The sequence below is a fragment of the Manis javanica genome, chromosome 9 (assembly GCF_040802235.1).
Source record: "Manis javanica isolate MJ-LG chromosome 9, MJ_LKY, whole genome shotgun sequence".
Lineage (NCBI taxonomy): Eukaryota > Metazoa > Chordata > Mammalia > Pholidota > Manidae > Manis > Manis javanica.
In genome coordinates, this window is record NC_133164.1 from 89,310,234 (window position 1) to 89,336,187 (window position 25,954).

General features: G+C 41.9%; 1 protein-coding gene across 8 annotated transcripts in view; it reads right to left on the reverse strand.

Moving 5' to 3' along the window:
- The window catches only part of TMEM241 (transmembrane protein 241), a 110,025-nt gene that overhangs the window by 15,165 nt on the left and 68,906 nt on the right, over positions 1–25,954 (reverse strand). The gene's annotated exons all lie outside the window — the stretch shown is intronic.

The following is a 25,954-nucleotide window of genomic DNA, read 5'->3' on the forward strand; positions in this document are numbered from 1 at the left end:
ATGCATGTTACATACATAGTGAGGAGTTCTGCTCTACTCCCAACTTAAAGGGGTGACTTTTAACAAACTCCTAAATTTTACAGAAGAATAAATAATAGAACAAAATTAGAAAAAAAAAGTGACATGAATATCTAGTACATGGAAGGTAATTGCCTCAGGAACTACTCTGTCCGGCTGGTGTGTGGCTTCTCAGCTCATCACCGAGAAAGGGCAGCCTCTAGCTCTCTCACAGGTCACAGAGCTGGAGGCATATGCTACACTGTCCTGCAGTCCAGCTGTGTCACAGACCCACATATGAATATCACCAACATAGCCCTTATTTTAGGTTAATAAATAAAACTAATAAATATTTATAATCTGAGATTTTCTCTTAGGACACAAGGAACTATACTAAGTCCACCAGACAGAAACCATAGCCAAGCTTGAGAAACTATTTGGAGTTTTAAAAATATTTAATTAACCCTTACTACCTAATTATCAATCATATGATTTATTACCATGATCAGTGTAATTATTAATGATAGATAACTCATGCTAAACTCTGGCTGTGGCTATTAATGGTATTTGGTATTATCTCATTGAAATATATACAATAAGTCATTAATTTTGTTAGGTATCAGGAAAACAACATTTACCAAAAGTACAAGGGGATTGAGAACATAGATGAGGAACAAAAAGCGATCAGCATCATGTGAAGGAAGGATTCATTTTAAATCCCCAGGCTTAAAGGGGTGACTTTTAACAAACTCCTAAATTTTACAGAAGAATAAATAATAGAACAAAATTAGAAAAAAAAAGTGACATGAATATCTAGTACATGGAAGGTAAGAGAAGAAAATAAGAAAAATTTAAAAGGGGGGAAAAAAAAGTCCCAGACATCAGGCTCTGCAGTGCCACAGGTATGGGCTCATGTGCTCCTCCCAATATCCTGCAGAGAAGGGTGCTTAGTCACATTTTAGAGAGGAAGAAACTGAAGGTCCTGGGTTAAATATCTTGCTCAAAGCACACAGTCACAAGGGGAGTGTGGGGACTAAAACCCAGATCCCTGATTCCTGTACCCACCCTGCTTTCCAACTCCAAGCGAACCCTAAGTGGTGGTTCAGCTTAACCCTGGAGATGTCAACTTGAGTCAGGAGTTCTCAACCTTGACTGCACATCAGAATCTCCTGAGAAGTTAAAAACAAGCAAACTGAAGTCCTCTACTCTGTCAATCAAATTGGAGTATCTCATGAGGCCAGGTATCAGCAATTTTTAGATGCCCTTAGTAAATCACATATGAAGGAATTCTTCATTTGTGCATTATCTTCATACTGATGCCTTATTAGTTTGAGTCAAAGTGTCCATACAACTGCCAAAACTCACAGAACCAATTTATTACGCTGATGAATAGGCCAGAACCTGGTAAATGAGACAACATCCTTACTCTCACAGTCGTCACCATCATCACTACAGGCATCACTTATTGCCCCATTTTACATTCTCACCAGCAGTGTATCATGGTTCCAGTTTATTCACATCCTTGTTCTAATTTGTCTTTTTTTACTACCGCCATCCTAGTGGGTTGTGAAGTTGTGTCTCATTGTGGTTTTTGATTTTCACTTCCCTAACAGTCAGTGATATTGAGCATCTTTTCATAGGTTTATTGGCTATTTGTTAATCTTTTTTGGAGAACTGTCTATTCAGCTTCTTTGCCCATTTTAAAATTGAATTATTTGTCCTTTTACTATTGAGTTATAAGAGTTATTTTTTTATACTCTAGATACAAGTCCCTTATCAGATATGTGGTTTGTCTATGGGTTGTCTTTTCACTTTCTTAATGGTGTCCTTTGAGCACAAAAGTTTGCAATTTTGATGAAGTCCAATTTATCTAGTTTTCCTTTTGTTGCTTGTGCTTTTAGCATTGTGGCCACATTTTAAGTAGCAAGGAACTCTATCACTATTCCATCCAACACCTTAACTAACACTGAACATGTATCATACTGTTTTAGCATAGTTCCCTTTTTATTAAGCGATTCATTCATTCTATTGTCAAACATTTATATTCTACTTTAGAACAGAATCTTTCTATCCAAATGGGTACTACTTTACTTGATTTATAGGGAGCTTCCATTGTGATTTTAGGAAAGAAGCCAATATCATACTACGTGAAATAAATACAAGGTTTACTGATTCAACAGAAATCTGAGGATTAGATCAAACACATATTTAATGAAAGAGTCTAGAAAAACCTCACATAGTAATTTTCCAAATGGATTTATAGTAATTTTGAAGAGATTAGTAACCAGTTCTTTAAAGTAGGAATAAAGGAATGAAGTACAGATACCTAGTTTTTCCCTAAATTCCAGCATGTTAAAGATGTCATTCCATTGTCAATTGGTATTCATAGTTGCAGTTGAAAAGTCAGTTATTCCTTTAATTTAACATATGTCTTTTTTCTCTGATTTTAAGATTTTCCTTTTAATCTTTGGTTTTCAACAGTTTGACTAGGATAACCTAAGTATGGTTTTCTTTGTATTTTTTGTTTGGGGTTTGACAAGCTTCTTGAAGCTGGGGTTGATGTCTTTCAGCAGTTTTGGAAATTCTCAGTCATGATTTCTTCAATTATTGCTTCTGTCCAATTTCTCTCCTTAGCTTCTAGAACTCCAATTATGCATATATTAGACTTTTTAACAATTTCTCCCATGATTCTTATGCTTTCTGTTCTTTCTATTCTTTTTACCTCTTTATTAATACTTCACTAATCCTACTACAATACTCTGTTCAGTTTGCCCTTAGACACCCATAAGTATCAAATTCACATAAATTTTTTTCAGTTTAATAATAACTATTTCTTTTTTACAAATTCCAATTTTGCATTGAAATTACCCCATCATTTAATTCAACTTTTCCTCTATTTTTAAAAACATATCATTCAGTCATTTTTAAGTTTATCACTAGATCCAACATCTGGATCATTTGGATGAGTTCTGCTCCTATTATTTTTTCCAGTTGATCATCAGTCACATTTTCCTGCTCCTTCACATATCTATAACTTTGTATGTTGGACATTGTATATAAAATAACTGCAGAGGCTCCGGATGACAGCTTATCCCCAGAAGTGTTGTGGTTTTCCTCTAATGATGGGCTCAATCCAGTCAGGTGATTTGATTGAGGGCTCAACCACTCAATCCAAATTGAGTGAATCAGAATGGGCTGCAGCTGTAGTCAGACCCAGTTCACTATTTTATCTAGTCCTTCAGTTATGGCCCTCCCAGACTTGTGTTTAAGAGGTTGCTGGGTCTCTTGTCTCCTCATCCCTGAAAGTTCTGCTTTCAGAAATTTTGACCTTTACTTTTTAGCTTCCCATCCCACATACATCCAAAATCTGACAACTGTCTTTAGGGGAAGACTAATTGTATAGTTGCTGTAGGCCCCTCCTTCTAGTAGGATTTTGTCTCCTAAGCACCTAAGACTAGAAGAGCTTTCACTTTGCCTTTCTGGGCCAGACTGAAGCCTCCTGAACTTCTCCTCCAGAACTCAGCAGATGTCTAACAGTAATACTAGACTTGCCTTTGGTGCTTCTCTAATTTCCAATCAAGCCAGTTCCACATGACTGCCATAAGCTCTACTAGTTTCTCTTTCCCATAGAATATTTCCTCTTCTTGGACCAAGTCAGATCCTTAGCCCACACCCAGAGTCAGCAGATATCCTCCCTCTCTCCCCACCTCCCTGAAGAAAATAGCCTGTGTTACTCAGTATACCCAGAAAGGGTTTTCCCTTCCCTGGAAATTTAATTTAGTTCTCATTGCTTTCACAGATCAATCTCTGATTTCTTTAAAACTATATTTTTTTGTAATTTACTTGTTTCTCCTCCTAATTGTTTCAATTGAATGTTGGCTTGTCACAATCTACAACATTCTACTCTGAAATCAAATGTTTCCCTTTATATAAGATAAGAAAGCTAAGACCGAGAGAGATAATAACCCACTGGTTTTCACACCAGGCTTGACTGACCACTATTTCCCTGGATCCGCCTTGGATGTCATGGTGAGGCACGGTGGGTAGGCTTTGTTTGATTATTTTCTGGACATCTTCCTGATCAATGCCGATCTTATTCACTCATCACTGCAATCTAAATTAGCTTTTTAAGAAATCATAGACTAGGATCTTGTAATACCAGCCTGGGGCAATAAGACTTTCTCAAGGGCACAATCTCTTTCTCTTCAGACACAGACTTTCAGATTTGATGCAACTGACGGTGATTAGTAAAGCACGCTGGAGGTCAGAGGAATATTCAGTTTCTTCCCTTCATGATTCTCTCTGCTCAAGGGAGAGGAAACTCTTCTGCTTTCTATCCTTTCACTCCCTTCCAAGTTCACTCTGACGGGAAGAATTATTCATCTGAATTTACATTTATGGAGAATCATTACACTAGTTAGTGGGATTCTAGTGCTTTAAAGGCAAGAATCCAGATTCCACATTTCTTTCTATTTCTTTGTGAATTCTTGCAATAAAATTCTCTTGACTTGTCTCTCTCTGTTGAGGGTGATAGTGGAGGATGGGGAGGAAAACCATGCCTCCTACAGGGAGCAGAAAGTCTTAAGTTTCTAAACTAAGGTTGAGCTTTTCACCTCGACTTTCTTTCCCATTCGCCTAGTACTCCTTGTCCATATATTCCTTGCCTACTATTCCTTAGTCTTGGGAGGAGAAGTGGGAAGTAGAGTTCAAGTACCAAAACTCTGAACTATGTATTAAAAACATGCTATGTACTAAAAAGACCTGTGTGTCTTTCTCAGAAAAACTAAAAATAGAAATACCATTTAATTCAGTAATTCTACTTCTAGGATTTACCTGAAGAAAACAAAACCCCTGATTCAAGAAGATATAGGTACTCCTATGATTATCACTGTACTATTTGCAATAGCCAAGAAGTGGAAGCAACATAAATGTCCATCCATTAGATGAGTAGATAAAGAAAAAGTGGTGTATACACGCACACACAATGGAATATTATTCAGCCATAAAAAATAAAAGAAATACTGCCATTTGCAATGATATGGATAGATCTAGAGGGTATTATGCTCAGTGAAATAAGCCAAGCAGAGAAAAACAAATACCATATGATTTCACTTACTTGTGGAATATAAAAACAAAGAAAAACAGAGGAACAAAACAGTAATAGACTCATAGACACTGAGAAATGACTGTGGTTACCAAGGGGGGGTGTTGGGGCAAGTGGTGGGGGAAGAGTGAGGAGGATAAAGGGGCACAATAACTCTCAATCACAATATAAGCTGGTCACAGGGATGGTGGTACAGCATGGAGAATACAGCCAGTGATTCTGTAACATCTTTCTACATTGATAGACAGTAACCTCACTAGAGGGGGTAAGGACTTAATAATATGAGTAACTGTATACATTTGAAACCAATATAGGCATATATATCAATGACACTTCAATTAAAAAAAAAAAGACCTCAATGTCTTTTCAACCATCTGACACTGATCCTTTGGTTATAACTTCAGAAGTGTGTGGAACTTTGAATCTTTTCTCTTGAACTTGCAATCTTCCTGGCACAGCCATGCAGAAGGTGTTGCTCTTTCCCAGGCTCAGTGTCACACTTTTCTCCTTAGTACTCACATTTCTCGAGGACATATTAATATCATGTCAACTGAAGTGGTGTTTCCTGGTACCTTGAAGGGCTTTTTCCCTCTTATCTATCTCTGTGGGCATTCCACTTCAGCTCCTCCTAAAACACCTGATTTGATTGTTTGATTTTCCATAATATACTATAATTTTCATTAAAGCCTCTATAAACTTGCCCAGTATTGCTTCTTTGCCAAGTAATGTTAAGAACAAGATAATGTACATATACTTAGAATATCAATTGTAGAAGATAAATGGAGGATTCAAGACTACTGTAATTTTCCCTCAAACTCAATACAACCTGGTGTACACGCAGCAGATTCTTCATTCTAGTGCTTTTTCTCAACTTTCTCAGTTTCATTTTGTTCAGTAAATGTATTCAACTATCGACAGACTTACTTTTATAAAGATGGGTTTTGGAGGTGGAGCCAAGATGGCGTTGTGAGTAGAGCAGCAGAAATCTCCTCCCAAAACCACATTTATCTATGAAAATATAACAAAGACAACTCTTCCTAAAATAGAGACCAGAGGACACAGGACAACATCCAGACCACATCCACACCTGCGAGAACCCAGCGCCTCGTGAAGGGGGTAAGATACAAACCCCGGCCTGGCGGGACCCAAGCGCCCCTCCCCCCAGCTCCCAGCAGGAGGAGAGGAGTCAGCAGGGAGGGAAAGGAAGCCCAGGACTGCTGAACACCCAGCCCCAGCCATCCGGAACAGAGCGCAGACACAGTCCATACGTGGGGTCCTGGATACTAGGGAAACAGGGCGGCAGGACCGGTGAGCGGGTGCCTGAGGTCGACGCTGGAGAACAAAGAAATGGGAGCGGCTTTTTTTTTTTTCTTTGGCGAGTGCTTTTTGAAAGCCTTAAAGGGACAGGGACCCCAATACTAGGGAAACAGGGCAGCAAGACCGGTGAGCAGGTGTGTGAGACCAGCGCCTGAAGACAAAGAAAATTGCACGTTTTTCCTTTTTTTAAAAAAAAATTATTTATTTAATTTTTTTTTCCCTTTTGTTGTTGTTTCATTTGGAGAGTGCTTTTTGGGAGTCTTAAAGGGGCAGGACAGGACACTTAGCCCAGAGGCAGGGAATCTGGGGATCTCTGAGCACTCTAACCCCCAGGGCAGCAGGGAGCACAGAGGCCCCTTACGGAGATAAATAGCCTCCCGGACGCTCCCACTCCAACCGGGCTGCACCCTTTTGGAGGAGAAGCCCCAGCCAGGCCATGCCCACAGCAACAGCGGAGATAAACTCCATAGCAACTGGGCAGGAAGCAGAAGCCCTGTCTGTGCACAGCTGCCAAACACAAGCCACTAGAGGTCGCTATTCTCCCAGGAGAGGAAGGCCACAAACCAACAAGAGGGAAAGCTCTTCCAGCTGTCAATCCTACCAGCTCTGCAAACTATCTCTATCACCATGAAAAGGCAAAACTACAGGCAGACAAAGATCACAGAGACAACACCTGAGAAGGAGACAGACCTAAGCAGTCTTCCTGAAATAATTCAAAATAAAAATCATAAACATGCTGATGGAGATGCAAAGAAAAATGCAAGAGCAATGGGATGAAGTCCAGAGGGAGATCACAGATGTCAGGAAGGAGATCACAGAAGTGAAACAAACGCTGGAAGGATTTATAAGCAGAATGGATAAGATGCAAGAGGCCATTGAAGGAATAGAAACCAGAGAACAGGAATGTATAGAAGCTGACATAGAGAGAGATAAAAGGATCTCCAGGAACGAAACAATACTAAGAGAACTATGTGACCAATCCAAAAGGAATAATATCCGTATTACAGGGGTACCAGAAGAAGAAGAGAGAGGAAAAGGGATAGAAAGTGTCTTTGAAGAAATAATTGCTGAAAACTTCCCCAAACTGGGGGAGGAAATAATCGAACAGACCACGGAAATACACAGAACCCCCAACAGAAAGGATCCAAGGAGGACAACACCAAGACACATAATAATTAAAATGGCAAGGATCAAGGACAAGGAAAGAGTTTTAAAGGCAGCTAGAGAGAAAAAGGTCACCTATAAAGGAAAACCCATCAGGCTAACATCAGACTTCTCAACAGAAACCCTACAGGCCAGAAGAGAATGGCATAATATATTTAATGCAATGAAACAGAAGGGCCTTGAACCAAGGATACTGTATCCAGCACGACTATCATTTAAATATGATGGCGGGATTAAACAATTCCTAGACAAGCAAAAGCTGAGGGAATTTGCTTCCCACAAACCACCTCTACAGGGCATCTTACAGGGACTGCTCTAGATGGGAGCACTCCTAAAAAGAGCACAGAAGAAAACACACAACATATGAAGAATGGAGGAGGAGGAATAAGAAGGGAGACAAGAAAAGAATCTCCAGACAGTGTATATAAAAGCTCAATAAGTGAGCTAAGTTAGGCAGTAAGATACTAAAGAGGATAACCTTGAACCTTTCGTAACCATGAATCTAAAGCCTGCAATGGCAATAAGTACATATCTCTCAATAGTCACCCTAAATGTAAATGGACTTAATGGACCAATCAAAAGACACAGAGTAATAGAATGGACAAAAAAGCAAGACCCATCTATATGCTGCTTACAAGAAACTCACCTCAAACCCAAAGACATGCACAGACTAAAAGTCAAGGGATGGAAAAACATATTTCAGGCAAACAACAGTGAGAAGAAAGCAGGGGTTGCAGTACTAATATCAGACAAAATAGACTTCAAAACAAAGAAAGTAACAAGAGATAAAGAAGGCCACTACATAATGATAAAGGGCTCAGTCCAACAAGAGGATATAACCATTCTAAATATATATGCACCCAACACAGGAGCACCAGCATATGTGAAACAAATACTAACAGAACTAAAGAGGGAAATAGACTGCAATGCATTCATTTTAGGAGACTTCAACACACCACTCACCCCAAAGGATAGATCCACCGGGCAGAAAATAAGTAAGGACACACAGGCACTGAACAACACACTAGTACAGATGGACCTAATAGACATCTATAGAACTCTAAATCCAAAAGCAACAGGATATACATTCTTCTCAAATGCACATGGAACATTCTCCAGAATAGACCACATACTAGCTCACAAAAAGAGTCTCAGTAAATTCCAAAATATTGAAATTCTACCAACCAATTTTTCAGACCACAAAGGTATAAAACTAGAAATAAATTCTACAAAGAAAACAAAAAGGCTCACTAATACATGGAGGCTTAACAACATGCCTCTAAATAATCAATGGATCAATGAAAAAATCAAAATAGAGATCAAGGAATATATAGAAACAAATGACAACAACAACACAAAGCCCCAACTTCTGTGGGATGCAGCGAAAGCAGTCTTAAGAGGAAAGTATATAGCGATCCAGGCACACTTCAAGAAGGAAGAACAATCCCAAATGAATAGTCTAACATCACAATTATCGAAACTGGAAAAAGAAGAACAAATGAGGCCTAAAGTCAGCAGAAGGAGGGACATAATAAAGATCAGAGAAGAAATAAACAAAATTGAGAAGAATAAAACAATAGCAAAAATCAATGAAACCAAGAGCTGGTTCTTTGAGAAAATAAACAAAATAGATAAGCCTCTAGCCAAACTTATTAAGAGAAAAAGAGAATCAACACAAATCAACAGAATTAGAAATGAGAACAAAAAAATCATGACAGACTCCACAGAAATACAAAGAATTATTAAAGACTACTATGAAAACCTATATGCCAACAAGCTAGAAAACCTAGAAAAATTGGACAACTTCCTAAAAAAATACAACCTCCCAAGACTGACCAAGGAAGAAACACAAAAGTTAAACAAACCAATTACGAGCAAAGAAATTGAAACGGTAATCAAAAAACTACCCAAGAACAAAACCCCGGGGCCGGACGGATTTACCTCAGAATTTTATCAGACACACAGAGAAGACATAATACCCATTCTCCTTAAAGTGTTCCAAAAAATAGAAGAGGAGGGAATACTCCCAAACTCATTCTATGAAGCCAACATCACCCTAATACCAAAACCAGGCAAAGACCCCACCAAAAAAGAAAATTACAGACCAATATCCCTGATGAATGTAGATGCAAAAATACTCAATAAAATATTAGCAAACAGAATTCAACAGTATATCAAAAGGATCATACACCATGACCAAGTGGGATTCATCCCAGGGATGCAAGGATGGTACAACATTCGAAAATCCATCAACATCATCCACCACATCAACAAAAAGAAAGACAAAAACCACATGATCATCTCCATAGATGCTGAAAAAGCATCTGACAAAATTCAACATCCATTCATCATAAAAACTCTCAGCAAAATGGGAATAGAGGGCAAGTATCTCAACATAATAAAGGCCATATATGATAAACCCACAGCCAACATTATACTGAACAGCGAGAAGCTGAAAGCATTTCCTCTGAGATCAGGAAGTAGACAGGGATGCCCACTCTCCCCACTGTTATTTAACATAGTACTGGAGGTCCTAGCCACGGCAATCAGACAAAACAAAGAAATACAAGGAATCCAGATTGGTAAAGAAGAAGTTAAACTGTCACTATTTGCAGATGATATGATATTGTACATAAAAAACCCTAAAGACTCCACTCCAAAACTACTAGAACTGATATCGGAATACAGCAAAGTTGCAGGATACAAAATTAACACACAGAAATCTGTAGCTTTCCTATACACTAACAATGAATCAATAGAAAGAGAAATCAGGAAAACAATTCCATTCACCATTGCATCAAAAAGAATAAAATACCTAGGAATAAACCTAACCAAAGAAGTGAAAGACCTGTACCCTGAAAACTACAAGTCACTCTTAAGAGAAATTAAAGGGGACACTAACAAATGGAAACTCATCCCATGCTCATGGCTAGGAAGAATTAATATCGTCAAAATGGCCATCCTGCCCAAAACAATATACAGATTTGATGCAATCCCTCTCAAATTACCAGCAACATTCTTCAATGGACTGGAGCAAATAATTCAAAAATTCATATGGAAACACCAAAGACCCCAAATAGCCAAAGCAATCCTGAAAAAGAAGAATGAAGTAGGAGGGATCTCACTCCCCAACTTCAAGCTCTACTACAAAGCCATAGTAATCAAGACAACTTGGTACTGGCACAAGAACAGAGCCACAGACCAGTGGAACAGATTAGAGACTCCAGAAATTAACCCAAACATATATGGTCAATTAATATTTGATAAAGGAGCCATGGACATACAATGGGGAAATGACAGTCTCTTCAACAGATGGTGCTGACAAAACTGGACAGCTACATGTAGGAGAATGAAACTGGACCATTGTCTAACCCCATATACTAAAGTAAACTCAAAATGGATCAAAGACCTGAATGTAAGTCATGAAACCATTAAACTCTTGGAAAAAAACATAGGCAAAAACCTCTTAGACATAAACATGAGTGACCTCTTCTTGAACATATCTCCCTGGGCAAGGAAAACAACAGCGAAAATGAACAAGTGGGACTATATTAAGCTGAAAAGCTTCTGTACAGCAAAAGACACCATCAAGAGAACAAAAAGGAACCCTACAGTATGGGAGAATATATTTGAAAATGACACATCCGATAAAGGCTTGACGTCCAGAATATATAAAGAGCTCACACGCCTCAACAAACAAAAAACAAATAACCCAATTAAAAAATGGGCAGAGGAACTGAACAGACAGTTCTCTAAAAAAGAAATACAGATGGCCAACAGACACATGAAAAGATGCTCCACATCACTAATTATCAGAGAAATGCAAATTAAAACTACAATGAGGTATCACCTCACACCAGTAAGGATGGCTGCCATCCAAAAGACAAACAACAACAAATGTTGATGAGGCTGTGGAGAAAGGGGAACCCTCCTACACTGCTGGTGGGAATGTAAATTAGTTCAGCCATTGTGGAAAGCAGTATGGAGGTTCATCAAAATGCTCAAAACAGACCTACCATTTGACCCAGGAATTCCACTCCTAGGAATTTACCCTAAGAACGCAGCAATCAAGTTTGAGAAAGACAGATTGCACCCCTATGTTTATCGCAGCACTATTTACAATAGCCAAGAATTGGAAGCAACCTAAATGTCCATCGGTAGATGAATGGATAAAGAAGTTGTGGTACATATACACAATGGAATACTACTCAGCCATAAGAAGAGGGAAAATCCTACCATTTGCAGCAACATGGATGGAGCTGGAGGGTATTATGCTCAGTGAAATAAGCCAAGCAGAGAAAGAGAAATACCAAATGATTTCACTCATCTGAGGAGTATAAGAACAAAGGAAAAACTGAAGGAACAAAACAGCAGCGGAATTACAGAACGCAAAAATGGACTAACAGGTACCAAAGGGAACGGGACTGGGGAGGATGGGTGGGCAGGAAGGGATAAGGGGGGGAGAAGAAAGGGGGTATTAAGATTAGCATGCATGGGGGGGAGGGAGAAAGGGGAGAGCTGTACAACAGACGGAGGACAAGTAGTGATTCTACAACATTTTGCTATGCTGATGGACAGTGACTGTAATGTGGTTTATAGGGGGACCTGGTATAGGGGAGAGCCTAGTAAACATAGTATTCTTCATGTAAGTGTAGATTAAAGATAAAAAAAAAAAAAAGAAAGAAAGAAAAGGGAGATTACTCCTTGATAGGATAAAACTAATGGTAAATCAAAGATTAACGCATGCTTTAAATATCCTTAATTTTGATCACTTAAAGGGTGTCAGATGATCGGCTATGGAGGTACACTTTTCTGATAATATTCCTTTCTCTTAATAAAAAAATAAAAAAGATGGGTTTTGGCCAAGGTTATTTTTCACACTTTTGTCTTGCTGATTAAAGGTTCTATCAGTCTCCCAAACTAAGCAGTACTCTGTGCTTCTGGAAAGGAAGGGCATGTAGCTAAGGTGTTTTTATTTTCTAAGGGTTTTGATTCACTCAAAGGACAGATATAATCCCTGCAGTCTATTTTTAGAAATGACATGAATTTAAGCTCAAAGGAGCTTTAAATAAAGGCACCATAATTATACTAACTCCAATGCCATGAGGATTTTTTTAATTTCCTTTTGATGTAACAATAACTTCAATTCACACAATTGTTATACTTGGTGATAATGGAAATGAAAGAATAGAGTTGCCAAAAGATATATGTCAAGACCTCCTTGCAATGTTTACAGAGAGGAAATGTGGAGCCCATTTGGTAAACCCACCTGCTTCCTTAATCCCAACAATTCCTGAAGAAATACCAGTTGGGAGAAGTGAGCCCCTGATGTCAAGGGCTGTACCCAGGCTCCAGGTCTGGTCACAGTTTTACATGAGCAGAGAGTGAGATCTCCTTAGAATTGTACAAAGCTTGCACAAGACTCATTCTACCATCTCAATTCCACTTGAGGGACTTTCACAAACCATGAAGACTTTCTGCTCCTTGCCACGTAACTCTTGACATGCTGCAAAATGTCAGTGGGTCACTTGTGAAGTTTTCCGCTAAAGACTAAATGGTGACCCCCCCACCCCCAATTAATATATTGAAGCCTTACCTCCAATGTGATGGCATTTTGAGATGGAGCCTTTGGAAGGCAATCAGGGTTACATGAAGTCATGGGTGGGGTCCTCATGATGGAATTAGTGAACTTACAAGAAGACATCAGAGGGCTCCCCATCTCCTTCCCTGTCTCTCCCTCTCTAACTCTCTCTCCCTCCCTCTCTCTTTCCCTCTGCCACGTGAGGACACAGCTAGAAGGCAGCCATCTTCAACCCAAGGAGAGAGCTCCCACCAGACACTGGCCTTGCTGGCACCTTGATCGTGGACTCTAGCCTCCAGAACTGCAAGAAATAAATGTCTGTTGTTTAAGCCACCCAGTCTATGGTGTCTTGTTATGGCAACCTGAGCTAAGACATTATTCCTTGCTTTTTTGGAAAGCAAATTAAAGTTAAAAAAGCAATGACTGACTGTTTCAGAAGAATCTGCCACTGAATTAGAAATGAAAATGGAAAAGGTTTTTGAGTTACTGCTGGAATGAAGCTGAGGCCAAATTCATGTCCAGTGAGTATCTCACTAGCCACTAGAGAGGCAAAATTGAAAGGCCAGAGCCTGCCCTCACAGCACACTATTCTAGGTTCACCACTTCTACAGGTTACTAAGCAAATAATTTCAACATCATATGCTAAGTACTGAGACTACGGGTACACTCTGAATGCAATGGGAACAAGCCCCACATAGAGATGATGCCTATGCTAATCTTGAAGGACAAATAAGAATTACCTGGTAAGGGAAGATGAGAAGGGCTTTCCACCCAGAAAGAACAGTATGACTATGATCAGCAAACTCTAAGTCACTGGGTATCAACTGAAGTGCAAAGTATGAGGTGGGGAGTGGCCACCGTTAAAGCCAAACGAAGCCCAATGAGAGAGAAAAAAACAATAGCAAGGCACTGAGAAAACCCCATGGAGGGTCCTACTTACTCAAAGATGGGCAGCTGGTTCCAGGATGGCTGGGCATGTACCTTTATCAGCATGCCAAAGGTAACCTAAACTTGGACTTCAAAAGAGCTGGCCCAAATCTCCTGCCCATTTCTGCTCTTGCCCGTGTCTGAGGGAGGGCAGTGGGCATCGTCTGGGCACCTAGCCACTCCCTTGCTGCGCTACCGTCACTGAGGAGCCTCATGCAGGCTTCCCCAATCTGGATTTCAGTCTCCCCCCCATAAGCAAAGGAATCATCCATAAAGTATTTCTCAGGGACTGAATTTTATTCTCTTACTTAAAATTTTTTGGAAGAGGACAGAGGGAATTTCATTCATTCCCTGACTTGTTCCAGTGAGAATTTTCAATAAGCTTAAAAAGACAGTTGTTACAGACAAAATCAGAAGTAGATAAGAGAGATGAAGAAAGGAGAAAACAAGAACAGGGAGGCAGAGATGAGGCAGAGATGACTGCCCCAAGTCCACACCAGTCGCCCACCTATGCAGCAGTGAGAGGGCTGCAGAGGCAGGGCAGGAGGGGGCTCCTGCATGGGGTCAACTGCTTTCTGGCAGCCAAAGGCGGGTTGGCACACGAGGGACCACACACTGGGTGGCTCTAAGATACAAGCAAACCCACAGCCTGGGAGAACCCATTTAATGTTAGTCTGTCTCCTAACTTTAAAATGAAAACGGACATTTACAGTTATAGACATTCAAATATTTGTTTTTACAAAGCAGAGAGCAGTTAATTTAGGAAACTTGTCAATGGCCAAGAAACGAAATGCCTTGTCTCCATCCAATTTACAAGGTACACTCCTTGTAAAACTTAGAAAGCTAAAAATACAGAAATCTGAACTGTGGTCTTCACCTGGGTCCTGTCAGAGAGTCCGCGCACAGCCTGCTGGTTGGCCCGGCCCCCCTCTGGGTGCAGCCAGGAGCCCACCAAGCGCCCTCCTCTATCAGGAAGTGCTCATCAGTGCTGTATTTCACTGAAGAGATGTAAAAGCCTGTGGGCCCAGGCACATGCAAACATGCAGTAAGTGTAGATTTCACCCCCTGGCAGTACCCTGAAGGAACTCGCTTTATTCTCCTAGGTACTAGGAATCTGCTGAAAGCCTTATATTGTGTCTTGGTGCCAGTAATGCACCCACATGTATTACATGCTTCAGCTGGTCATCTCCAGAGCCATGTGATGCCAAGACTCCACTGTGTGGTCCCACCACAGAACTCACATTCAAAGAGTGCTTCTGCCTGCCTTTGGGGGAATCCTCAGTACATCACACAGCACCATCTGCAGTACCAGCCTTCTCTGCTAGTGAGCTCAGAGGTCACACACCTTTAACTTAGAAGGTCACCTTATCTTGGCACCCTGTTCTCCCTCCTAATGAGACCCCCTCATTGCTACTTCTGTCTTCTTTCAAATATAGGTTTCTAGCAAAAAAAATAAACAATTTCCAGTTCAAAACTCTCATACCCAGGTTCGGGGGCCATACTGCAACCTATTTTGTTTTTCAAATGTCATTTTTAAATAGGCAATACAAACATGATTCCTAAACCAAAAACTGTAAAAATAGGCACAGTGAAGCATCTCTCTCCCTGCCCACCTGGTCCCCATCTGTTCAGTTATTACTTCCCACCAAAGGCCACCATGTCTCTTATGTATTAGATTTTCTTTATGCATAAGTGAATATCAATACAGATTCTGTTTTTTCTTTTTTTTCACACAAAAGCTAGTACTAGTACAGTATATATACAAGTTTTATTCCTTGCCTTTTCCACTTAGTAATATGATTAGATGTCATTCCCTTGCCAGAAATACAGAGCATCACTGATTTTTTTTCACTATCCCATTGGCCCGATGGCGCCCAGCCCCCTACTGATGTACAGTGGGATGGCTCTCTGCCTTTCCCTCCTATAAGCAATGCCGTTTAATAACCCTGTACATCTGCCATTTTAGACTGGAGGAAACCTACCTAAAGGGTAACTTCTTAGAAGCAGAAGCAGTGAGTCAAAGAGTAAACACATCTGGAAATGTAGTGAGGACTGCCAAGCAGCCCTCCACTGGGTAGAGACAACTGACATCTCCACCAGTGAGAACAGAGTGCCTGCTCTCTCCAGGCCTTGTCAACCAGATACACTGGCTTTTCAATCTCTGAATCACCCCTCCAGACAGAGGCTCAGGACAGTATAAATGCAGCCAGGCTGGAGGTGGCTGGGTGCTGGCTGCTGGAAGCCCAAAGAGCAAGGCCAGAAACAGTGAAAGGTCTTCGTGGACCTGGGGCAGCTCTCCCACACAGGCTCAAGGTGCTGGACAAACCACATACCCTCCAAGCTCCACAGAAGCAGGGCTGTGACTGAATCACTACTCAGTCCCCAGGGCTCTGCAGGGCCCAGAACCTGCACGTGCTCAACAAATGTCTGCTGAGTGAATACATGAACCCAGATGGCCAATGGGGCCCAGCAAGGAGGCAGGAACTGCTCCCCCTCACCCAGTATAAGGCGAGAAAGCAAATGTGTGAGACCCAGAGATGTGGTTCCCTGAGGTTCTGGGAAATGTACTCCTGAGATTCAAGGGGGAAGATTCTGCTGACGGATTTTTGGGGGACATATGGAACATCACCTCCTCTCGTGTGTGCTTGGACAGGACTGACGGAAAGTGGTTAGAAAGGAGAGTGTTCATTCATCTGTTCTGATGAAGACACTGCAGCCAGTTCCTGTTGCATTAACCTTAAAGTTTGCTCAGACATTCAGTGCATCTTCTTCCCCTTTCCAGTTTCAGTCAAGAAATATCAGTTTCAACAAGGAGTTAAACGGAGAAGCAAAAATGAGAGGCTAGCCTGTACACTGATCTCTTCAGGGCCACCATCAGCCATCTGTTGATCTTCTCAGAACGTGAGGCTAGGTCAACCTGTGGGGTCCAGGAACCCACAGTGTTACAGAAGTAGACCACTATAATACTTATTTTTAAGTACAGGACTTTTGAGCCACACCACTGAAAACACTCACTGGGTTTACTCTGGTCTGCTCAGTATCTCGACCAAGATCTCGGTCACCTGCCAGCGTGGAAAACCAGGGTCTGCCCCACAGTCACCACCGCAAGCTGTCATGGCTCCCCAGGGCCTTGTGGCATAGCTATGAAATCAGAACTCATCCCTGTGAGTGGGATTTAACTGCTAGAATGCGGGTATGTAGGCATTCGACAGCCACTAGAGGGAAGACACAGCCTCTTTGGCCAGCTTGGGAGACTTCTGAGTTCACCACAAAGGTAACTCCTGGGAGCGGGGCTGGCAGGGCACCAAGGCAGCGGCTCTGAAGGGACTATTGGGCGGCCTACACGTGAAGACAGGGGGCTGGCAGAGAGGCTGAGGCCACAGGCCGCTTTCCTTCTCTCGCTCTTTCCTTTGTCAAGGGCCCATCATGGGCCAGGCACCGTGCGAGGTGCCTAAGCCCCTGGGAAGCCTGCTGCCCTGCACTCCCAGGCCTCAGGCCTCTCTCAGGCCAGGTGGGCTCTGGGGACTGGTCAGGCCTGGTGTTGGATGCCCTGAGTGAATTGGTCACCACAGGGCCTCAGTTCCCTCATGCACCCCAAGAAGTGAGAAATAGTCCCCATAATGTTACATAAAAATCAATAAGTAGAGAATGAGCCCATGTCTGTAAAAACAGACTTAAAAACCCAGTTGCATGAAGCCCCAAAGCATACCCTGAAATGTCCACAGTGCTGGGATCACACAAGCCTTTTCTTTTAACTTTACTTTCTACAATTTCTATAAGCCTTTTGGATTGTTTTTAGTGAAGGGAGTTGGACTAAGTGGTTTCTAAGGTTTTTCTCTAAGAGGTGTGATGGATCAAATTCAAGTCACACATTAAGGAAGAAGTCATTTTCTTCAGTCATGGAGAAAACACCCACCAGGAAATTCAAGACCTAAGAACTGTGCCCTTCGCATTCCCGCAGCCCAGGGGCCCAGCCTGGACACAGCTGCTCTACGGGCTGCCACGGGTGTTCCTGAGACGGGACCGACTGCGCGGTGCTGCTCTGCTGGCAGCAGGCAAGTTCCCTTCCTGGCCTCTGTTCCCCCATCAGTCATTTTTTAAAAAATGAAGTACAGTTGATATACAATATTGTATTGGTTTCAAGTATACAACACAATGATTCAAAGTTACACCCATTATTAAATCATCACCCCAATTAGTGCAGTTACTGTCAACACAGAACGATGTTACAGAACCAGACTATATTCCCTACAGTACACTTCCGGTCCCGTGACCAACTTATATTATGATTGGGATTTGATTCCCCATTAGTCTTGTATCACCTCCCAGGTTCCCAGAGCTGTTTCTCTACTGTGTGGTCAGCCACTAAGGACAAATGCAGTAACGTGCGAGGACTCCAGTTCCCACACAGCCTTTCCTGGGGGGTCATGCTCATTATAATCACATTCGGACTCAGTCTCTCAAAAGCCACCCACACTGCAAATGGGACCCTTCAAGACCCAGTCTTCCTGAAGAGGCTCAATGGGAGGGGAGCACGCTTTGCAGTCAAGACCTGGGCTCAAGTCCAGGCTCCCTTGTTCTAGCTTAGACACCTTGCACAATGGCTTTGTTTCCTCATGGTTAAATGGGGAAGAGGAGTTACAGTTTGAACCACACAAGACCGTGGTAAGAATTAAGTAAGAAATGTGTGCCTAAGTCCCTACCACAAGGCCTGGCACCTGGTGAGCATGCAGGCAGTGTTAGCTGTGACTGCTGTTTGTACTTTTTATTATATCAGGTGTTCAATGAGCGTTAAGTAGCTCTGAATCTAAAGTCTCATTAATTAATGAGCTGCTATCTATGGAGTAAAAATTATACTGTGTTTTGCCAACAGCATAAGACAGAAGGGCAGGGTTTCTGTTTGCTTGAAAAGGTGAAGGTGCCCTCACACAGCGCAGGGCAGAGGGGGTTGGACGAAGATGCCCCTCACCCTCTTTCTGCAGAAGGAGCCCACAGCTTGGAGTGCAGCCTGATAATGGAGCCTGAGTAAGTCTGCCGGCCTGCCTGCATTGGTTCCCACCTCTAGGCCTCCTCCACCCCCATGTAAAGCTGACAGTCACCTCCTCACCTGAAGCACCCACGCACACACTGACACACATGTGTATCTGGACATGCTGGGATGAAGAGCATCACCAACTTGGTGAGCCTGCTCAAAATGTGACCACCCCTAGCTCTACAGCCATAAAGCCATAAGAGGCATGAGGAGGTCCACCCCACAGGGCAAGCCAGAGATCATCCCCCAGGGAGGCCCCCTAGCCAGGCCCAGCAAGAGAAGCAGAGCGCTCCTTTAACCAGGCTGCATGGTCTTCTAGCATGGTGCACCTGCTGTTTTCCTTAATTTACCCAGCCACTAAAGGGAGAGTGTACCTGATGGCATGGTTCTCACCTGCAGAGCATAAGCAGAATAATAAATACTGCAATGCTACCAGGAAGCCTGAACTCACTTTCTTTACCTTGGCACAGAGCTGAATATTTACTGGAAACCCTGTCCAACCATGTATTCAAGAGAACTGGTGGACACTGCCCAGAAGAGCAAGCCATCAGCTGGTGGTTTCTTTCCTTTCCCAAGTAACACTCTGGACCACCTGCAGTACAAAGACAAGGTCAAAGCAAGAGGCAGGAGAGGTCTGCAGGGAAAGCTGCTGCACCCAACACCTGGGCCTGCCCAGGGACTGACAGCTGCGGGCTGTGCCTTCTGAGGATGGCACCATTCCAGCACCCACATCAGATTTTTAAATTGAAATGCAATGTAAATATAGTAAAGTGCATGAAGAGCTTGAACCTTAAATGTACAGCTCATTGAATGTTTACATCTGTGAACTCCCACGTGACCACTCACAAAGAAAGTGACCCTTTCCAGCATCTCCAATGCTCCTTCAGGCCCCTTCCTGACCAATGTATCCGATCCTGAGTCCCCTGTGCAGCTGCATGCTTTTTTTTTTTTATTGCAGAGTACTGTTCTATTGCCTGGACAGATCATAATTTATTTTTCCCCGACTGATGTATGAACTATTTCCTCTAGCTAGGGCTGACAAAGAATGAAACTAGTATGGATTTTCTTGAATATGTCATTTCAAAAAATAATAGTCTTACTGAGATATAATGTACATACTATAAAATTTGCCCAGTTAACACACACAAATCACTAGTTTTTAGTATATTCACCCAGTTGAGCAACCATCACTTCTTCCTAATTCCATAACACTGAATGTGTCTTGTTGTGGGTATATGTCTTCATTTCTCTTGGGTATACACTAGGAATGGGACTGCTTGTTTAGATTACTGTTTTCTAAACCAGAAATGTTATTCAACATCCTCATCAACACTTGGTATTGTCATTCTCTTTAATTTTAGCCACTCTGGTGGGTGGGTGGTTTCAATACCACTTCTGTCTTTATTCCCCATTCTCTTGCAAATAACCTGGTATAGCCTGAAAGCTGCAATTTCCTGACAGAAGACTCATCCAATAATCTTACGGCTGATACTTCTTTTTCTTTTTTAAACAAACATTTGTATAGGACTGCCAAAATGGTGGACGAAATGATAAACTAGGATCCCTGAGTTAATTGAAAATTTTGACAAAAAAATTTAAACCTATGGATCTGGCACTTGAATTTGGTCATTTAAAATTTCTCTTGATACCAGAATGGCAAAATGCTATAAAGCGGAGGTGAGGATTCTCTATGGACACAGATGAGCAGCTCTCAAATTGTAACCAAACCCCAAATGCAAACCACACCCCAAACACTTCTCCATCTGCAAAGGAAAAGCTCATTCTTTTCAAGTAATAATAGCAAATATCAACTGCTCAACAGAATTATCTCATATAATCCTTGCAACATTTCTGTGAAGTTATACAATTATTCCCATTTTACAGATGAGAAAACTGATACATATGGAGGCTAAGCAATCTTTCCAAGGTCATGATGCAGAGAGTGTGATTCCTATCCATGTCTCTCTGCCTCCAAAATGTGGGGTTACTTGTCACTATTCTCTACTGTCCCTTCTTGTAGCCTGGAATGTGATAGCTCACTCTATAAATCTTTGCTGCATAAATCTGTTGAACATAACATCTTTGCACACAGCAACTTGAAAACAACTTTTTCAGGGAAAAAAAAAAATACTTGTAAGAAGTGTGAGGATTGAAATGGGATCATACATTATATAATCCTAGAGTGAACAGTCAACAGCCCAGGCATAACTTGAGAAAAATAAGAGTAACCACGACTAACTTCACAGAAGATGCAGCAGGCCTTCATCAGAGCTGAGCAGTTCACACGGCTGGGGCCTAACTCAGGTGCCAGGGCAGAGAACACGTCAGTGGAGGAACACTGACTGCTCTCGGGCTGTGGGCTCAGAGCTGGGCTGGGTGCTGTCGGGAATGCAAGAAGGCATCCCCTTCTTCCACTCTGGCGTGAGCTCCTTCACTAATTTATTGACTGTTCTAGTCATCTGTGAAGGGCGAAGCTTACAAAGCACACTCCAAAGAAAGGTGAAATCGAGTTAACTGCCCCAACCCTCCCTCCCAAAGTGTTGATCTCCCAAATCCCAACATTTTAAGGGTGCACAGAGGGAAGTAAAGAGCTCCCAAGGGTGCAGCCCAGTGGCAGCAGCTTGGAATACTCATGCCAGCACTGCTCACAGCAAGGTCGTCTACGGCAGTAACGCAGGGCCTGAAGTCACGAGAACACCTCTTACTCTCACTTGTTTTCAAAGATGAAAATCCTTTCTGGTGGCAGGGGGCGGGGCACTGATACAACAGGGGATTGGATCACTGAAACTGAAGATTTCAAATTCCAAGAAGATGAATCTAATACAGTGGGAAAGGAAATAAATTCTCTTTCTTTTTTTGAGGAGGAAGGGTAGTCATTGTCCTAAGGACTAACTAAAGACTTGAGAACAATGGCTCCTAATTCCATTTTCACTAAAAAATGTAAAAGGTACTTTAGCAGTCACCAAATCCTTTGCATTCCAAATTACGCATCTGGGGGAAAAACTTACCCTTTAAAGTATTCTCTAGGCCGTATTTATGGAGAGGAGGGTACTCTGCTAGGTGTTAGGAACCTTGAGTAAGATACACCCTGTCTTCCTGGGCGCACAAGCTGATACCCAGGTGGGTGGCTGGGCAGTACAGTGACCAGATAATTATTTTCCTAATTAGCCTGACCCCTCCCCTTACTTTTCTTCTCCTGACATGATGATGAGTGAAAGAGATGGGCATTTTATTTATCAAACCTGACTGATTACCCACCATATTCTGGGCCAAACATAACCACATACCTAGAAAATTGTGCAGAAAACAGAGTTTCAAACAGAGAATAATGGCCTGAGGTGGGGCAAGAAAGAAACAAGAGGATTCTCCTTAGAGACAGACGTGACCATGTGCCTGCTCTCCTGTGACCCCGTCCCCAGTAAGTCACAGGACAAGAGGGCAGATATGAAAACATAGCTGGGGAGATCCTTTCCCCTCACCACCTCTCCCAGACACTCCCCAGGTGTGCACACAAACAATCAAGGAAAATCACAAACACAGTCTACCAGCGGTTGTGTTTACAAGGTGCCAGGCAATTCATCATTGACTGAAAATTGTTCTTGCCACATATTTGACTAACTAGCTATTTTGGAGTCAGAGAAACAAGCACAACCTGCTTGTACTTAACGGTCAGGCCTTACAGTCAGATGCAGTCTACTTACATCTAAACAAAAACATCAAAATCTTAACCTGAAGAATGCTTGGGTCCATTGAAAAAGCTGATATAGAGTCAAGAGGGGAAAAGGCAAGATTGGATAACTTTTTGGAAGAGTAAAACTGTGAGCAGGAAAAAAATGAGCAAATGAGAATACTTTAAACAAATTCCACTTTGGGGGATAAACCAGGAGAACAAACGGGGGAAGGCGCTGGTAGGGTACGTGGCACACCTGGGTCGCTGGGCCACCAAGACTGTCTCCAGGGCATAATGGGATAGAAAAGTTATTTTCACAATGTCACACCAAGTAAATATCTACTAAAAATCTTTCAAATCCACGTCATTCCTTTCTATCATGCATCAAAACTCAGCGTTCCCATAATTTAAAAGAGGTCTGCTCATTCGGATTTTCCAAGAACTGTTTCATTTTATTGGCTTTGACTATGACAGCTCATTCTCTCATGACACTGGCACCCAGTCCTGCCCATATTCTGCCCTCTGGTTTGGGCATGTCCATGTCCTGAGCTCTTGGCTGATTACCCAGTGGCAGCCACACCTTGGAGAACTTAGTTCTGGGATCCAGAGAGAGGGTCTTCACAGGGAAACAGTATACAAGGCACAATTAAAGAAAAGTGTATGTGCCCCACAAGAGCTTTCCTGGGGGCAGTTGAGGCTCCTTCACAAGTTACAGGCAGAATCCCACCTTCCTCTATTTCTGACATGAGTGCACAAAACCTCAAAGGTGTGTGAAATAAGACCAGTATATCTGAGCATTCACTCGGCACTCATTCAGTGTTATCCTACAATGGACCCAGCACACATTAGTTCGCCTCCCAACAGAGGCCTTATAAACTTTCCCAATTAACTGAGCTTCTTGTTGCAAAAAGCACTTCAACTTTAGTCATTTTAAATTATCTTGGATGATAACAACACCCATATAAACACTGCAGTCCAGAAATTTACAGAAATAAAGGGTATTTCCTTCATAAATGAACTAGCAAATTCATTCAGGTCAAGAGTTGTGAAACCCAGAATTGTTATCATATTTTTGCAGCACGGAACATTGTGATGATCAATGGCACTAGAAATAGCCCAGAAAAGAATTAGAAGTTCATAATCGGAAACAAGAAAAACAACCTTATCCAAAATAACCAAGTGTCCATTAACATCACTCACTTCCCTATGAATTATTTTGACAACAGGAAATGGAAGTCAATTTTTTTTTATTCCAAAACTGTATTTCCCCTCCCATGTGCCCTCTGGGAAAACTTGTTCATAAACAAATAATCCCCAGATAACTAACTTCTTTGCTGACTGTTTCCATACAGCTCACCAATAACAGAGCAGCTCCCAAACTTGCCGCTTCATGTGCCTGTCCCTTCAACAGTGATGTCATGGAAAGACACTGACATGCTGTTATTATTGCCTGGCTAGAGACTGTAAAGGAAATTATGCTGCTGCCTCTAGGTTTTAATTTTCCATCAAAAATTATTCTCATTGCCACAGCCGCCTACACTGTGCAAAAGAAAAATGATTTAATTAGGAAATAGCCATAATTAGATTTTTAAGTGCACTCTTTCAACATAAAAGTTACAGACAGCACAGCTTCATTGGGTTTAACAATTCATTTTCATCAGCCCTCTCCAGAGCACGGTAAGGGGCACAGTGACAACTAAAGGCAGGGGGAAAAGAGGACTACGCCGAGACACAGAAAGTTATCTATTCAAATAGTTAAATATTGATTCATCTATTTAAACATGCCAGGAAGAGGGGGAGGAGTCTGAGAGGCTGAGAAGAGGGAAGAAGTGCCAACAGTGAACTGAGGGGGGGCAGCCCCGGGTTCGTGAGGACCTTCTCCACCCAGGAGGTACAGAAAGAGCCCCAGGGGCTCCATGCCCAACAGAGAGTGAGGTTGATGATGGGGATGATGGCGAGAATAAAGATACCCATCCCCTGGGCAGCACAGATACTGATGTTAGAGGGACACAGAGCAGAGGGGCATGGCCCCTGTGCAAAGGTGAAGTGCAAACTGGTGAAGCATTCCGTGTTTTTTTTTTTGTGACTGTGTGAGGTGATGGATACTAACTAAACTCATTTGGTGATCATTTTACAATATATACAAACATAAAATCCTTATGCTGTACACCTTAACTCATACAATGGTATATGCCAGTTATACCTCAATAAAATGGGACAAAAAGAATAGCAGTAACAGACTAGAAAGCAGAAGGGAACTAACATTCTATTCAGCACAGATGACCTGTAGAGGGCAAAACACACTGGGCATCATTACTATACTCCCAGGATTTTTCTGAGCCTGGTCTTGCATGTGTGTGCGCGTGTCTGTGTGTGTGTATGTGTGTGTGTGTGTGTGTGTGTGTGTGTGTGTGTGTGTGTGTGTGTGTGTGTGTGTGTGTGTACATGCATGCAGGCCAGTGAAGAAGCCTGATTTCAGAACCTGAAAGATTTGTTTACTTCTCACCTCCTCAGAAGTTCAAGGTATGATCCACTGTTAAGCTTTGGAATTTCCCTACAAATACATCTAAAAGATTAAGTGGAGAGCAAAAAAATTATGCTTTATGGAAGTCATGGAATCTGTGTGATTTCATGTTAAAAAGACACTAAGCTGTCTCTTCTTGTTAAAAAAAAATTCTGCCAGAAAAAGCAAGAGTTTTACCAATGGTCTTGGAGATATTTTAAAAGTCCAAACATAAAATATAAAACCCTAACAGCATCTGTTGACAATGCTTTTAACAAGTTCATATGTACTTAAAGCAGGCTTAATTTTACCTACTAAACTGACATAGTCAAGACTCCTTAGTTCACTATCTTGGCAATAGGTCAAGAGGAATGTCAACATTTCACTGAAAGAAGAGACTGTAGGCCTTGCTCCAGAGATCTGGGAAAAGAGCCTGAGAGATAGGCAGTCAAAACTCAGAAAAATTCCTAACCAGTTCTTCATAAGGATAAATTTCTGCTGAAACTCAGCAGAATCTTCTCAACTCTTTTAAGAGAAACTCCTGTATGGGAAACACCATTCAGGATGGCAATCGTGTTACTATACAAGGCGGTATTGTTATGGAGATAGTTTTGAAGGCTCCCTGGCAATCTCAGTGTATAATTAAGGCTAGGGATCAC